The following is an 18,570-nucleotide window of genomic DNA, read 5'->3' as shown; positions in this document are numbered from 1 at the left end:
GAATGAAGAAAAAAAAGCCAAAAAAAGGAGAAAAAAGATAAATAGAATCGAAGGTTATAGAGAGGTGCCACATAACCTTGTCTTCGTTCTCCTATATATATAGGTTTTGACTAATTTGAATGACGGTTAAGTTTTAGGTCGTCTCTTCGAGTTAACTTTGACTTTAACTTGTTCTCTACGTATGAAAATGGTCAACCTATCTAATTATTAAATATTTTACTTATTAGATCAAGGCAATTGAAGGTCGTCTTAGTGGATTTGGATGTTTCAAGTGAAGTAAAAGTCAATGTTTTCAAAGCTAGTGAGACTTTTAACCTCACAAATGCTTGATTTTCTAAAGGAAAAATTTCAGGCAAAATTTTAAGCCTAATTACTTAGAATGACAAATTTATATTTTTTATGGTATATTTAAAATTGTATAAACTAAATTTTAAGTAAAAAATTATACAAAAGTTTTTTTTCTTTTAAAATGACTGAAAAGGCTCTAAACATCAGTTACGTATATGAAACAAATCCCTGATTGCACGCAATTTTATTTCAATAGAATTTTTTCCACGTTCTTCCTTCCTCTTTTTCAGCAAACATGCCATTGAAAAGGGGTTTTGAAGCTCACAACATTCAACAATTGCAATCTCAATCAGCGAATCATGTAAGTCAATCATAGAAAATAACATTAATTCATCATCTAATTTTAAAAATTATTTTTGTATATTGAATGAATTGCGTGCATAATTTCTCCATGAATGTGCATAGATTTTCAATCAGATTTCAAATTAGATTGAATATTCTGAATAAATAGGGAGTAAAATCTACTGCTGATTTGTACAGAAATAGGAACACGAGATCTACCTTTCAATTTTTATAGTAAATTGAAAAATTGATTTTTAGGAATATGAAATCTTGTAGTTCAAATTAGTGCGATTGTATATTATATATTGAGATCACTTTATAATTCAAGTTTTGTGCTTTGATTGAGTTATGATTGTATATGTGGAGTAAGGTAAAGTTGTATAAACCTTCCTTAAGTGTATATATAAAAATGATCAAATCAATTTATTAAAAATGTGTCATTATTCAATTTCGATATTTATTATTATGACTAAATGTATAAAACTATAGCTGTGTAAAAATTGTATAAATATGGACTAAACGTGAAGCACTTGAACATTTGTATAGTACTCGTATGTGTACCAGAAAAGTTGTGTGATGTTTAAACTATACATATACAATTAAGTTGTGTAGTAATCAAATTTGTATACGTATACAATTGTGTGGAGTGTGGTTGAAATATAGTTGTGTATATGTTAGTTTGTATATAAGATTAGATATTGTATATTATGTGTCAACGTGTGATTTATTGATTTGTATAATGTATTATCTTTTTATTGCAATCAACAATACACAGAAATGGAATCCTTAGCTATACTGGTACTGCATTCTGGTAAATAGGATGATGAAAATTTCTATGTTGATTATACTATTGAGGGGATTGTTTTCAAAGAAAACGCATCATATTCAGAGTTGTATAATGTAATTGCAAATCAACTTGATGTTGATGTGACTAGCAAGAGACTGAAGATTCAGTAGAAGGTAGAACAAAGCAATGCACCTATGTGGATACACAACAACATAGGTGTGAGAGTGTATGTAATGCTCAAGAAAACTAGTAATGATTTTAATAAATATCCGATTTGTATAACTGAAATCAATGATATGTCAGAGTCAACTTGTACAGATTTAGTTGACAATTTTGAGACAAATCAATTGACAATTTTTAATTTGGTGGATCTGCTTAGGGGACTTGAAGCAGCGGGTTATGAAGAGGTTATTTCAGATCCATGTTTTAAGTATGTCGAAAAGGACCAGTATATAAGGATAAAATAAATCTCAAATTTGTTATGGAGCAATATGCAATTTCACACCGATTTTAGTATAAAATTGAGAGGTCAAATGCGATTACGTAATGTTTGAACTGAATAAGCACATATTGTGTTGTATTTGTATATATTTGAGTATAATATGTGTGGATTGATATGTTGAATTCAAATTCACCTGTAGCTATACACTAGAATGCTTTTATGATGAGTGTGAATGGCAAATGAAGGCGTCGAATATTAATAAGTCTGGAATGTTCAAAATAAAGACCTTCAACAAGAAGCATACATGTCCTTTGAATGGCAAGGTGTATTCGCAGAAACAACTAACAAGTTATGTGATTGGAGGGATTATCAAACCTAAGCTAGTAAATCACAAACGAAAGTATATGGCTGCGGATATTAAAAATGATGTGAGATTAGATCTCGAAGTTAATGTTAATTACATGTGTTCTTGGAGGGCTAAAGAGAAGACATTATTATCTTTGAGGGGTACACCTGCAAAATCCTACAACAAGCTGCCTGCTTATTTGTATGTGATGTTTATTACTTATCCAGGATCTCATATACAATTAAAGAAAACTATTAATGATCAATTCTTATACGTATTTTTTGTTTTGAGTACTTTTATACAAGAATTTATACATTGACGACCTGTAGTTGTTGTGGATGGAAGTTTTCTACAGATGGAGCAGGTATGGTCCATTTTATGTTGAATAGATATGTTTGTATATATAATTTTTTTTATATATATGTGTATATATGTGCTTACTAATTTGTATATGAATTGATTTATAGGTCATATATTTCCACTTGCGTACGGTGTGATTGATTCTGAAAATGACATAGCTTAGACGTGGTTCTTTGAACAACTAAAAGAGGCATATGAGAAACGCAATAATATGTGTGTTGTGTTTGATAGAAATGAGAGCATTATAAAGGCTGTCATGAGAATGTATATTGATGTGCTTCATTATGCTTTCATGTGGAATTTGTGGGGTAATGTGCAAAACAAAAACAGAAAGTCACATGAAAAGGTGACTGCTATATTCTACAAAATGCGAAGACGTGCAAAAAAGTTGAATTTCATAGTCTAATGGAGACTGTGGAAAAAGTAGATGTAAGAGTGAAAGAATACTTAGAGTTGGCTGGATATGAAAATTAGGCTAGGTGTTATGTAGAAGTTCATCGAGAATGGGCTATGACATCGAATATTACAGAGAGTATAAATGTTGCACTAGTATCAGCTAGAGAGTTGCCAAATTTTTGGAGCAGGTTAGACTTATATTTGAAAGAAGGAACCACGATTATAAAAGGAAAGCCAAAGTATCAAGATATATAGAAAATGAAGCTATGTGCACAAGAATGATGATATGCATTTTTTTTTGTATATTGTTCTTCAAATATAAAGATAAAATTGTATATATAGAGCTTTAATTTATTATTTGTTAATGCGATAATAGGTTGTACCATCGACTGAATATGTGCACAATGTGGAATGATGATGACAGAAATTTTGTAGTGTGTCTTCAGAAAAAAAATATGTTTTTGTGGTAGGTTCCATTATGAAGAAATACCATGTGAACAAGCTTGGGCTGTATTGAAATTGAAAAACCTAACATCAGATGAATATTGCTCTGATTTATACAAACCAGAAACTGTCCTGAAGATTTATGAGGTGCCTGTTGACACCCAATTTTGGCCCTCCACAATAAAATTAATTTTCAAGCTTCTTCAATTTCAAATAATTCAAAATAATTATTTTCAAAATATCAAAAATACTTTTAAAAATCTTTTTCAAGAAACTTTTGCCTTTTTTCTATAAAATGTTTATCTTTATGTAAGTATAAAATATATATTTTTATATTTATTAATTTATTAGTAATTTGAAAAATCATCTCAAAAATGGATTTTAACTCAAATATGTATTGATTTCCTTTTTGTGGTTAAATTATAGTTAAATAGTATTTTTTTTATTTCGGTAATTTGATAATTATTTTACTTTGTTAAATTAAGAAGTTGATCAGTTAATTTGGATTCGCCTCGTATCGTATTCATCAGATTCGAATTATTGATGAAAATTTTCTCAAAGGAACTGTTCCCTTGAAATCTTAATTCTAATTGGACATTTCCTATCATTTCAGTCCACAATTGGATCAATTTGAGGCCCAATTCCCCAACCCATACTCTTACAGTAACAAACATACACCTTCAACATACAATATTCTCCCACATCATCCCCCTTTTGCCCAGCGAAATTTGTGTTCATCCATATCCCTCAAATCAGCCTAGGAGTAGGTAATCCCATCGCTTTGTCATCCCTTTCTTCCTAATTTTCTTAATCTTTGAAAGACTTTGAGAATTCAAAAAATATCTTGGAGAAGATTTTCCTTTTCCCCTCTTAAACGGCTCCAATTTGAAAATTCAAATTTGCTATTTTCTACTATAAATAGGGCACTTGTTAACATTGAAAAGGGAGAGATTTTGGGAGGCTAAGAAAAGAACACCCGCTGTTTGGGAGTTGTTAGAATATATGGTAATATATTCTGACAAATTTGTAACAAATTGTATATATTTAGTTTTCATATATAGATAGCTAGAATATATGGTAATATATTCTGACAGATTTATAACAAATTGTATATATTTAGTTTCCATATATAGATAGTTAGTTTCCTTGATTGGATGTCATGTGAGAAGTGGCACCGGTGTCCATGTACCAATTTGTATCCGGAGGAGTGATCCCTAGAGTATGCATTGCGGCCTCAATGTCTGTAGGCGTAGGGGCTGTGGTGTATGCCTTGTTATGTCGAAAAATGGAGAAAGTGTAAAATTAATTTCATTTTTATAAGAAAAAATCAATTTTAGTAAAAGAGGAGTCGCCACTTAATTTTTTAAAGAAATTAAGAAAACTTAATTTAAAAGACTCTAACAGATTTAAGTCTTAAAAATTTAGAGAAAAAGGATACGAGGTTCATATTACTATTTTAAGAAGGTTTTAGCACTTAAAATAGCCACTAACATGCGGTTATCCAACGATTTGAAAATTATTTGACTAATTTTGGGAAATATTAATTTAAAAGGAAACGAAGACTTTGAAATTATTTTTTAGAAGAAAAATTGATAAAACTTAAACATTTGATTATAATATACATGTATATATATATATATATATAAAGTAAAAGTTTATCAATGACTAAGTAAATATAGAAAATCATTTTAAGAATAAATTAACATGAATTGGTTTATCCTTAGGAGAATTCAATTAAGTTAAATCAAACTAATCAACTTCTACGTTAGTATAAACAAACGTAAATAAATAAATAAATTATTACAACCTGAATTAAATATAAATGAATAAAGTATGAAAATTTGGTCCAACACTTAGTTTCTGTACGCCTGGACTAAGTTATTGGGCCATCTGTATTTTGGGCCTTAAGCTCAATTCCATTATATATCGCATCTGTATATACACTGTATTGAATTGTATATAGACCATATACCACGTGTTTGTTTTCTGTAGATGCTGTATATCACTGTATATCATTTTATATCATTGTGTATCACACTGTATATACATTGTATACAGTTTTTATTCCTTGTAGCTGCTGCATATTACTGTATATACACTATATATAGTGTTTTTCCCCTGTATCTACTGCATATCACTGTATATATACTGTATATAGTGTATATACAGCATATACAACACTGTATACAGTGTTTTACTCCATGTATCTACTGTATATCACTGCATACATACTATATACAGTGTATATAAAGTGTATATAACACTGTATACAGTGTCTCTTCCCCTGTACATACTATATATCATTGTGTATACACTATATATAGTGTATATACAGTATATATAACATTATTTCTTTACATCAAATTATATACACACTGTATATCAGTGTATACGGCACTATTTTCTTCTTGTATTCCGTGTATACAACCCAATATTAATATTCAAATCATAGATATTACCTTTTTTTCCATGTATCAATTTTCAGTCATTTGATCAAGATGATAGGAGACTCAAAACTCAACGATATGCAAGAATGAAGTCCAAAGATTGACTTGAATTGATATCACATGCACCAAAAATAAAATTACAGAAGCATTTACTCATTTGAAACTAAATCAAGGAATATATCATGGTATTTTGAGTTATTAAATTGATGGGCATCCTAGAAGTGACTAACAACATGCTAACTAGCTCAATTTTAAAGAAAGAATCAAATCAATTAGGCCATGAAGGTTCTAACTAAATATAACTTAAGCATATTTTATTATCTACATTATGTTAAAAGAAGATTTTGAAAACATGAAAACCTATATTGTCAAGGAAAACTACTTGAAAAAATAATGAACAAAACTAAGTGTTTTCATTAGATAATAAAAAGTTTTCCTCTCTCTCGGCTGTCCTAGTTACGTTTTGGTTGTGGAATCGTCTCTAAGAGCTCAAGTTCCAATTCGCTGCCCAGAACCAGGTAATCCTTTCTCTCTTTCTTTGCTATTTTATTAAGCTATTGTTCTGTTAGTTCTTAGCTCGAATTCTGGCTTATCGTCTTTATTTATGGATTGTTGAGTCTTTAGTTTGTTATTATGATCTGAATAGATACAATTTTGTTTCCTTTTCTATTCTTTGTAACAGTTCTTTCAATTGCCATGTTTAGCCATTAATTTAGAGTTTTCTCCTCCCTTACAAATGTTGAATCATATGTTTTAGTTAATATTCTTATGGCAATCACTTTTATAAAAAGTGTTCTGATTTTGAACTTGCCTTTGACACCGTTGGTATGAATAACCTTTAGATGTTCATATTTTGCGATTAGCTGCTAGTTCTTTCGCTTGTGTTAATCTTAGCCTTACTTATTTGTCAGTTTATGTAGATCCCTTCAAGTATTCTACTTAAACTAGATACTAGATATGTGATTCAATCTCTTTTCCTAGTTCTTTCATATGTGTGAAGTATGAGTTCATAGTTTTTTCTCTAGTCGGCTCTTCACGGAAATCCTTAAGCATGAAGTTTTGTTAACTTGTTCTTTCCTAAATTCCTTATTATTGGGTGACCTGATGAATATTTTATCTTTTTTTAAACATGTTTTTGGCTCGTGTTTCACTGTCCAGCATGGCATGATTTGATCAGGTCTAGGTCATCATTTCACCAAAAATTTTGATTAAAAATGGCTCTAAGTTATCTACCAGTTGTAATTTAGAGTCTTTGTCTAAAATTCAAGTAACTTCAAGTCTTTTAGTCTTTTTCAAAGTCCTTATTTATTTCAAGTTACTGTATGTTTCCCTTTAGGTTCTTTGTCTGAAATTCTTTATGTTAAGCACGTGGTTTTAATATTGGTGAATATTCTAGTAGCAAAATACGAGGCAGATGTTTTAATTGTGTTAATCATTTTTTTTCTCGCTTCCTTGAATCTTTGGTTAGCTGCTGCCCTGTTAACTGTTGATTCTCGATATCTAATGAAGCAGGTCCATCTTAGTTGCTGTAGTATAAGCAATTTGTGTGTGTTCATAAAAAAAATGAATTATTGGTTTAGTTGCTAAAATGAATTTCTATCTTTGTGCTTGCTCCTGGGTAGAGAAAACTTGTTTATTCTATTTAATTGTTTATGAATGTTTTGTTAAACAGTAGAATATAAGGTGGTTATTCTAGTCTCTCCTGTTAGCCATAAATTCAAGCTTTCTAATGTAATCATGTGTTGTTTCATAATATTTTATTGTAATCAATTGGTAACTTTTATATTTATATAAGGATGAATGCTAATCTATACTCCTCATTTTAATCTCTCATGTAACCGAGTCCACATGGACTCTTCCCTTCATCCTTGCATTTTGAATTGGGTCAAACCCAATTTTTGAGTCAACCTCGTCAAGATGAAATGGAAGCTAAAAGACTGGTCCAAAGGAAGTTTGATTATAAGGCTTAATAATAAAAATGGGCTAAAGCCCATATGATTGAAGTTCGGCAGAAAGAGTTTGTAACAAATGAACTGTTGAGTCCAAAACAGCAGCTGCCCAAAGAGTACATCTGGACCCAATGATCCATAGTGAACTTGAGCAAAAATAGGCTCAAAGTTCACATTTTGGACAACAAAGAATTTAGGCCCAAAGGGTCCGAATTCGTTCTACTCCTTGTTTAATTATTTTATTGTATTTATTGTTTAAATTTGGTTAACTCTAACTCTAATTAACTTAGATGAATCCTCAAATGGAAAAATTAGAGATTTTCAAAAATTTTATTTTTATTTCACTCTCTTATCTATTCGAATTAATTATGTATGTCAATTTGTCTTTTTTTAGACGAATTTCTGAATTTTGTAAGAATGACTTAAGAATTTTCTATATCCTTTAATAGTTGTTGAACAAGGTCCTTTTAGTCCACATTTATGAGTTTGAAGTAATTATTTAGTTCAAAAGTTTAACTATAGATGAAATTGTTAAACTAGAATTATTTTGAGACTTTAAAAGTGTCAAAAGAATTTTAGTTATTTCTAAAACAAATTCTTTTCAAGTGACTCAAGTTTCTTTCAAATTAGCCAAACTTTTTTAATCCGCCGGTCAACCGCATGTTAGCGGATCTTTTAAGGTGCATAAAACCTTCCTTAGAGGATTGTTTGAACCCTTATCCGACTTTGGTTTATTTAAAGGTTTCTTTTTCAAAATTCCCTTTTAAATGGTTTCTTAATTTTCCTAAAATTAAATGGCGACTCCAATTCCTATTTTTCTAAAAAATAATTTTTAAAGTAGAATTTTTGCCAAGTTATGAAAAGCTTTTGAAGCTTAGTTTTCAAAATCGGATTGTAACAACGCCAATATATCCCTTGCCTGATATTAAAGTGTGGGTGATACTGGAATACATTGGATAATGTAGTTCTTCCTCTACCTTTCAGGAGATGACTTGGCAGGCCGAGGAAGAAGACTCACACAAAGGGTTCAAGAGAGTTGTTCGGGAGTGTGTGGAAGAATATGTATAGTACATGTGGAGTTGCAGGTCATAACATGCGTTCATGTATTAATAAGCCTTGAGATATTTGACAAGTGATAGATTGGTTTTATAATCTGAACTTCTGTTGAATTGAAAATGCTTTGCATTTCTATTTTGAATATTTCTCTTGTAATAAATTGTTTGATACATTACGATTTTGTGAATTCATGGAAAAGCTAAACAGTAATAATTCTTATCGTTTAAGTGTTGTTTTTCTGTAAAGATGTTTATTTAAGGATAACCGTATAAATCTAATTTGAAACTTGGAACAACTATATTTGTATAAGTATATAGGTTAAACCAAAAATGTATAAATGAATATGATGATGTTGTTGACGAAATTCATTTGTATGTTTATACAGAATATATATATATATATAAATATATAATTTTATAAAAAGTTAAAATTGAATATACAAATTATTTTATGATGCATGCTATTTATAGGTATAATTCATTCAGTAATATTCAATACAAATATGTAGAACTTAATAGTTTATACACTTGTTTGTTATACCTATCTAATATGTATAAATATATATAGTATATTTGTGCTTTTATACAATTGAATCTTTTATTTTTTGTAAATGTATAGGTTTCTATACTAATATTTTTTGTATAAGTTCTGTAACACCCCTCAAAATGTTTCCCTAAGATTCGGACCTTTCTTGTACACGTGTAAGGTCGAACTCGAGTATTGTGAAGCAATTGCATGAGTAAGATGAGTCTTTGAGAAATTAAGCAGCGTTAGAGGTGATGTGGGGTCATGAAGGACCCCTAGGACCAAGCTAAGTCCAAAAGATCCGTCGTGGCTAAGCTTTAGGATGAGTTCGTAAAAGGGATCGACTTCTAATGACCCTATCTTTTGAAAGACGACAATCTGGGTGGCCCACGACCTACCAAATTAAAGGTCGTCGAGTCTTCTTTTCAACGCCACCAAGAATGTACATTTTGGAGTTTGGAGTCAAAAGATATGACGATCCTAAGACGAACTAGCACGGCAGGAATTTCATTTTGGGTCTGGGTTGCAACTGCTGGGGAAAGGGCCTTGGCGCTGTAAGGGCGCGACGCGCCACTATCGCGCTAGGAACATGCCTCAGTAGTTTGGTCCTTGGCGCGACGCGCCACTAAAAGTTGTGCAGGGGTTTTCAAGCCTAATTTCCATAACCCAGGAACAATGGCCTTGGTGCTGTAAGGGCGCGACGCGCCACTATCGCGCTAGAAATATGCCTCAGTAGTTTGGTATCTGGCGCGGCGCGCCACTACGAGGTGTGCAGATTTTAGGCGTAATCGGCCTGGCGCTGCAATGGCGCGACGCGCCACTATCGCGCCAGGTGCATTTTTAGCCTATTTTCAGAACTTTTGAGAATGGGCAATTTGGGAATTGTCCCAAATTATATATGTATCATCCTTGGCCAATTTGGGGACATATTTTCAGCCCCCACTCTCTCTCTAGAAAGGCCCTAGAAATCTCTCTCTCTCTTCTTCTTCTTCATCTCCATTTCCAACAAGAAGAGTTCCAAGAGCTTCAAGACTTCAAGCTTTCCATTGAAGACCCAACGCCAAGGTTTTCTTCAAGTCTTCACTAAGGTATGTAAGGCTATCTAAAATATGGGTTGAGTCCACCCATGAGCCCTATACCTTCCTTGAGGATAAATGCCCTTAGAAATGGAATTTCTTGCTAGGGTTGTGTTCAAATGAGTTTTGTTATCTATTAGAGTAATTTTTGCTATGTTGATGAGGTTTAGTCAAGAACTTCCAAAAGAGTCTTTGTGTGAGTATGAGTTGATGAAGATGAGTTGTTAAATATGTTTTATTGATTTTCTTAGCTATGTGGATTATGATAAAGGATGCTATTTTCTTAAAAATGATGCTTATCTTGAATTGTAGATTTAAAGCCTTGGAATTGTGATGAGATTCAAAGATTGATTAAATGGATAGAGGAAATGGTTGGTTATGTTTACATGTTGCTATAAACGTGCCTTTAAATTTCTCGTGAAAGATGTGATTTAGAGACGATTGATTGAGCTAGAGTGGATGAGTTGACAAGGTTGAAATGAGACTTGTCGATATGATTTGATTAAGTCGATTGGATGGAGTTTTATGAGCATTGAGTCTTGGGAGGAGTATCGAGCACCGAATTGGGTAAGAGTAAAGTCCATACTCGAACCCAATAACTACGTCGCCAAACATAGGAGGGGATTGAACCGTTAAAGTCGGATGTTTCCCCAAATATTTGTCCTGAAATTATAGGACTTGGTTGGATTGGATCCATGATTGGTTGACTCGTTTATGCCCTGGCAAAGTATGAACGGATGCGGCAACAACGTCGGCTTGTTGTACTATCATTGGCTCATAAGTGACGGTTATCGGATAAAAGAAACTCCCACATAAGTCTTGATAGTACACTGAGTCGGATTGAGTCGAATGGTATGTGATTGGTCCCGTCTAAACCGTATTCTTGTTTAGATCTAGGACACTTGATTGAGTTGCTATTTCTCTTGAGTTGAGTTCTGATAGAATTGATGTTTCCTTTATGTCCTTCCATTTGGCCATTTTACATACCAGTACATTCCACGTACTGACGCCATTTGGCCTGCATCATTTCATGATGCAGAGACAGGTACCATAGATCATCAATCGGCGCTCCGTTGAAGATCCCCACCCCCTCCCAGCTAGCGGTGAGTCCTCCTAGTTCCGGAGGATGTTGAGCTCTTCTTGTATAAGTTCTGATGTCACTTGTTTTATTTTGATTGTTGGTAGCCATGAGCTTGTCATGGGAACCTTCCAAATTGTATATAGAGGCTTCATAGATCGGAGTGTAGAAATGTTGGATTGTTTTTTTGAGTAGCCCCTTTTAAAATTTCTTGTCGAGTTGATGGTTGTTTGGCCTTCGACCCTAATTTATAAATAGTATTTTATTAATTGAGTTTTCCGCTAAGAGAAGGTTATTGAATGAATGTGTGACTGGACCAGGTGGTTCGCTCGGAGGTCAGAAATGGCCTTCGAGTGCCGGCCACGCTTAGGGTACCCTCCCGGGGCGTGACAAGTTCTTTGTTTGCCTGGTTGTTTGTAAATTTGTTAATGATAAGTCTATTCAAAAGTTGATTCGAGACAACGTGTCTTTTTTATAATTATACAAAATATTTTGAATAGAAATAAGAACATAATTAAATTTAAAGAAGACATGAATTGCATGCGATCACTAAAAATATTAGTTGATTCAAAATATTACCAACGTATTTAATAGCGACAAAAGTATATTGTCAAGCAATGTATGCAAAAATACAAAAGCGCATAAATGTCATGTGCATGTTCATTAACTGAAATGAAAACTTAAATTCTACTGAATTGTGATTCTTTCGCCAATATCATAATCAGTCCTACTCTTGTCAGGTTTTGGGGGTGCCTCACTGTCACAAATAGCTTCACATTCAATCTTTTTCATTCCATAATACAATAATAGTTGCACGTATTTCATACGTATCAACTCTAGATCGAATGAATCTAAGATCCCATTGCCAGAACTGAAATGTAATGCATAAGCTGCTACATATAGTCTAAAATCCCTAAAATTTATAAATTTACAACAAGTTAGAATATTTCTCAAGATAGTATAAAAGAGGAAAAACTGAATATACTTACAAGCCTCCTTTAGTCTACTGTGGTATACCATTGACATAAAGAATGTCAAATGAATCAAAAACAGAGTGCGCGCTATACTTTGTGTGAGAGGCCACATCCAACCCTTTTTTCGTATGAAAATCAGACATAAATACATACATGGGAATGAGATGGGCATATTTCTTCACCTCGTTGTGAATATACAAATGGTGCAGTGCATTACTGGTTGAATCGTACACCATTCATACATTATTCGTTGAAACAAACAATAATCAACACCCAATGAAACCTCTCATTCACATTGACTGGAATAAAAATATTGTCCACTGAATGCCATGGTACAGTACAGTACATCCTGTATCCTTTTATATACTCGAGGATGGTCTCTTCTAAACTCACCTTAGAAGCTGGATTTTCAGCATTGTTATATGCTTTCTAGATGCAACTTATTAAGTTGTTGAAATTGCTATCAACTTTGCTGAACTTATAGGCTAAGCTAGTGGAATATTTTGCTTTTTTCCTCATATAGTAGAAGAGCACATCTATGTGCTGAAAGATAATAATGTTAAAATTAATATTAAAAATAATAAACTAAAAGTATGTCAGTCATACAAATTTATAAATTAAAAGTATATTAAAAATAATGAACAAAATATTATACCGAGTCATCGAGAAATTGCCCTACATTAGCAAGTTTGTAGAACCAATTTTTGTTGTCAGTTTTAACAACCCCATAATCAAAGCACTGTTTTAACGCTGTTTTATTCTTTTTGTATTTGTCCTCATTGTTCTTCCAGTAAAGTAAGACAAAAAAATTAACTTAGAGGTTAATACAATAAAATGTATAAGTATAAAACTTTGATCTAAATTAACAACATATAAATATGTACATAAATTATTCATACTTTTTATATCAAATTATTACTTGGTATGATGCCTGGCCAATAAACCTTATCTTAACCAATTCTAGAAGTTGATAAAGGTAGATTTTTCCTCATCTTCTAGCAAAGCAGTGAATGGATGTTTCAAACCAAAAATTGAAGGAGACTTTGAAAAACACCCTGAAATATATATATGTTGATTTTCAGTGTTAACTCATTGTATAAAATTCGTTGTTGAAAAAATGGTTTAAACTTGTATATGATCTAAATGAAATAGTGTATGGCGATGTGTTATATGGACCTGGGTGCCTAATCCTTTGAATATGTAAAGGTGTATGATTGTCCACTATGGACTATTCATGAACTACAATGCTTCTTTCTAGATTGAGGCTTGGGAGAAATTGATCCGCCAACAAAAAATGGGATTTGGGTACGTCTGCGTTGGGCATTGAAAGTAAAAGTGGTATAGGATATACAATAGACTCCTCAACAGATGAAGATGGCATAGTTATTTCTTTAGGATAATCTCCTAGATTTAGGTCTTCTTCAGTATCATACATCTGAGACTTAGTTGGGGCTGGCAGTGTTACTTCTTTGGGACAATCACCTGGAGATGGGTCTTTTTCACTATCAGATAGATGTGACAATAATTTTTGGTGTTCACTATCAGCAGTAGTCGACCCGTTCTGATGAGGGTACAGAAGAACAACTTGACAAATCAAATAAAAATAAATAACTAATAAACTTTTAAATACATACTGCTGGGGGCTTGTTCATATCTATTTGATCATCGACAAATTCTGGTTACTCATGAGAATCCTTATTCAAATTTTGAAAAACAACCTTATAAAAACAAAAAATTAGGTAATGTGTATACAAAATTCAATTTATATAGATTTTAAAGATAATTAAAATTGTAGTACTAATGTATAATTATACCACTAAAATGGTCTTATCAAGCAAGAGATCATCCAATTCTGGAGCCTTTAATGAATAAAAGTGAACAAAATTGAAATAATAAATATATATGTATATGTATAATTTAATATGTATAAATGTGGATTTGAGAGTGTTGTATAATAGTAATATACTTTGGGACTTCTATAAATATGAAATTGTATAAACTGTATATATAACTATACAATAAAGAAAGATGAAGGTTAATACAATAAAATGTATAAGTATAAAATATTGATTTAAATTAACAAGATATAAATATATACATACAGCTGAAGTTTTACTGACCTCAGTTTGTTCATCCATGGATTGTGGCTTCTAATTTGTTTCATTATGCAAATTTGGACAAACAATCTTGAAAAAAGGTTAGAATAACATGTATATAAATGCAATTTATAGATAATGTATACATTGAATTAAATAATATATGATTATTCAAACCTCTGAAATGATCTGATCAAGCAACAAATCCTCATTATTTGAATCCTTAAATATAGAAGCAAATAAAGAAAATTAAGATGACAAGTCAATATGTATAACTGCATTTATTTATACAATTGTTGAAATGTATAAATGAACAGTAAATTATAAAGTCATAAAATATGGTGCATGATCCATGTATGTGTAACATTATATACATAAATTTTGTATAAAATAGTATAAATAATAAGTAAAAAGACTTTACTTGTGGGTGATTTATGTTACTTGATTGTTCTGGAGCTTCCAAGATCGGATGGTGGATCAAAAAGAGGAGAATGGGGCTGGTTATTGAATGGTGAATATGTTGGAACTTCTTGCTCAGTTACCTCATTTGGTTTATTAGAATTTGTGTTTTTTTATTTGTGACCTCCAACACAACTGTGAAGTTGTCTTGTATCAATTTTCGCAGACCTTTGAACTCCTTCTTTATCTATATTAAGATTATAGAATAAAAATAAGAATTAACTATGATATATATATATATATATATATAGCTTATCAATTTTTTGAATGAATCAAATTCATTGCGAGATATTCTTAAATCAGACGACCTGCTAGATGATGATTTTTCAGTAGGGTCATCTATCTTTTTCCTCTGTACACGTTGGTTTATTGTTGGTTTATCAACTGCTTGATGAGTGCGTTTACCCTGCTTCTTTGAAGGTGGGAAGTTTGATATTTGGAAACTTGTTTTATTCATACATTCTATACATGTGCAACAACAGAATGCCTTGACTTCTTCAGCGCGGATATTGCACGACAGCCAACTTTCTCTTTGAATTTTATCTTCCTTAAATTTGGAGAATCTTCAAAATCATCATCGGGGTCAATAGGGTTACTGGGCACACCTACATCAACATGAGACTCTGACACAATGTACTTAGGCGATGATTGGAGGATTTGAATTTTTATAGTAGAAGGACTTATATTGTGAAAAAGTGATCTGCGTAAGTAAATTAACCTCGTTATACAGTGTTACTCAGAATTATACAACCCCAATAGCATACAATTATAACATTAGTATAACTAACTATATTTTGCATACAAAAACTTATTTAATTATATAATTATAATAAATGATTCAGATCAGTATAAGATATTTAAATAGTACATACACAATTCCAATATTTGATTTAATTTAAAAATCTGAAAAGACTTATCGGATTATCTTCATCACATAACATTCCCTTCAAGAAGTAATCTAGTCGAGTCTTATCTTTTCTCATTTTCCAGTCGAGAATTTTCGAAATGTGGTCAGACACCTTGACAACAATCTCTGGGTTAACCTTAGAACAACATTCGTAAAGCCATACTTGCATGGCAAGAGGGAAACCATGTATTATGTAATACTTCCTTTCTGTTGTCATCTTCTTAGGGAGGTTTTTGGCTAGTTCAACAGATGCTCTATTGCCCCATGTGTAGTCTATTATCTGCCAGACTCGACCAAATAAAAATCCATCCTGTCTATTGTTGAACAACTAGGCTCTGTAGATAGAATGAATGTATGAATGTATTACAACATTACAAACTTCAACACACATCATCATTATCACCCCATACCTTGCCAATAAAACTATCAATAAGATCTTATTTACCGATAGAATTTCTACCTTCAAAGTATTGGCTAAGAATTCTGTTTGGTACAACAGTGTCAAAAATAAAACTAGACACATCATCATCACACTTGAGATCAGAAATTATAGAAAAATCCATACGGATGAAGCATAGTCTAGTGCCATTTGTATAGATGAGGATACCATCTGTTGAACTACTTTCCAATTCACGCAACATAAAATACCTAAATAATTGTGCTTGAACATGACATCTTTTTATGGTAGTAAACTGAACAAAACATGTAGTACCACAGAAAAGCTTCAACTGAGATTCAAATAAATACTCTGCTAAATGATCCATAATGTCAATGTTTGCATAACATTACATGTGTGGAGTGTGCTTGGGATTTTTACTGAGAATGAATTTAACAATCTAACAAAAATAAATGAGCTTAATTAAATTGACTTTTAAAAAACATACAAAAAGAATTGAAATTATTACTAAATATAAATTAATATATAGTATATATCATTTAGATATATATAACCAGTACTAATCTTAAATATAAATCTTCATATAATGTGGAGTAGCAATTCTTATACACAAATGCTTAGGTAGTGTATAATTGATTGTATATGTATAAATAAACTTTATGACCGTATATATGTCATCATATACTATTGTTATTATTATACAACTAATGTATATATCTTTTTTTTATACAAATATAATTTAGCAAAAAAAAGACTTATACAATATATAAGAATTAATATGTTTGACATGTCAAATTATTTCTATACAACAAAATAAAACAGTTAACACTTATACATGTTAGTTTATCCCAAATGTATACAAATAGGATTATACAAATTAGGTTTATATAAAATACCTGAGATCTTTCAGTTTCATGTCATCATATATTATTGATATTATTATACAACTAATGTATATAGCTTCTTTTATACAAATATGATTTAGCAAAAATTAGACTTATACAACATACAAGGATTAATATGTTTGGCACATCAAATTGTTTGTATCCAACAATATGAAACAATTAACACTTATACATGTTAGTTTACCCCAACTGTATACAAATAAGTATTATACAAATTAGGTTTATACAAAATATCTTTCAGTTTCACTATTATCAACTGAAGCTTCATCACCATCCTCTTCGGTAATTGATTCATTATTAGTAGGATTAATTTCTTTTGATTTCTTTTTTTAGACCTTAAATCTACTTGGCCCTTTTGTTTTGACTCAACTGATTTTGCAGCTTTTTCTATTTCTTGTTGTGTGATTTGTTGAACCTTTAGTAGGTCGTTTCTATGCTTGGACCCGATCTCATAGTCTTCAATAGATCTGGCATTGTCAATCTCTTTACTTCTTGCAATTGATACTGTATTTTCTCTCAATAATTGTGTTAGGCCGATAGAAAATGATGGAAAACTTTGAGGGGAATGGGCATGCAATGGTATACCTCGTGTGACTCTCATATATGGAGTCTGTACATTCATTATTTGAGAATCAACACTAACAATCGATTGGAAAAGACTAATTCTGAAGTTTCAAACTGAAAAAAGATGAAAGCACTGAAGAACACAAAATTTTTCAAATTTGAAAAAAAATATGAAAAAAGAACACACAATGAAGAACTAATAGACAATTTAGCATTTACCTGAAAAGAGATTATAAATTAGGAGGGAGAGTGAGATTGGTGAAAATTCAAAATTCATTACACTACGAGATTTTAGGAGCGAATTTTGAGTTGAATAGAGAGAGAAAGGAAGGGAACTGTATAATAGAAATAAAAAAGGAAAGTGGAAACGTTTTTTATTCTGATACAAATCAAAAAGTTTCCGTAGCAAATTTCATCAAAATATACCCACACACGGTAATAAAATAAAACTATACCCATATGGAGTAATAAAGTAGTAATGATTGTCATTTTATGTAATTTTCCCTTTCCTAAAATTACAATTTGGAACTTGCACAAATACTTTGAATTACCTAGTAAATTGAAGGGACTTTTTTTAATGTATGTTATAAAAAAAAGATAAGTGTCAAAAATATATTTGAACTATCCCCTTTTTTGAGTTTCATACGTAAATTATTGGGAGTATGAGTTTCATACCTAAACTATCACTTCTCAAACTAAGAAGTGATAGTTTAGGTATGAAACTTACATGAC

At 31.4% G+C, this 18,570-nt stretch overlaps 1 pseudogene; it reads left to right on the top strand.

The window, feature by feature from the left end:
• Positions 1-3,075: 3,075 nt before the first annotated feature.
• LOC129901330 (uncharacterized) lies at positions 3,076-8,930 on the top strand (annotated as a pseudogene).
• The last annotated feature ends 9,640 nt before the right edge of the window (positions 8,931-18,570 follow it).

This window comes from Solanum dulcamara, chromosome 8 (assembly GCF_947179165.1).
Source record: "Solanum dulcamara chromosome 8, daSolDulc1.2, whole genome shotgun sequence".
Lineage (NCBI taxonomy): Eukaryota > Viridiplantae > Streptophyta > Magnoliopsida > Solanales > Solanaceae > Solanum > Solanum dulcamara.
Note: the sequence above shows the minus strand (reverse complement) of the source record. Positions and strands in the feature narration are given on the sequence as shown.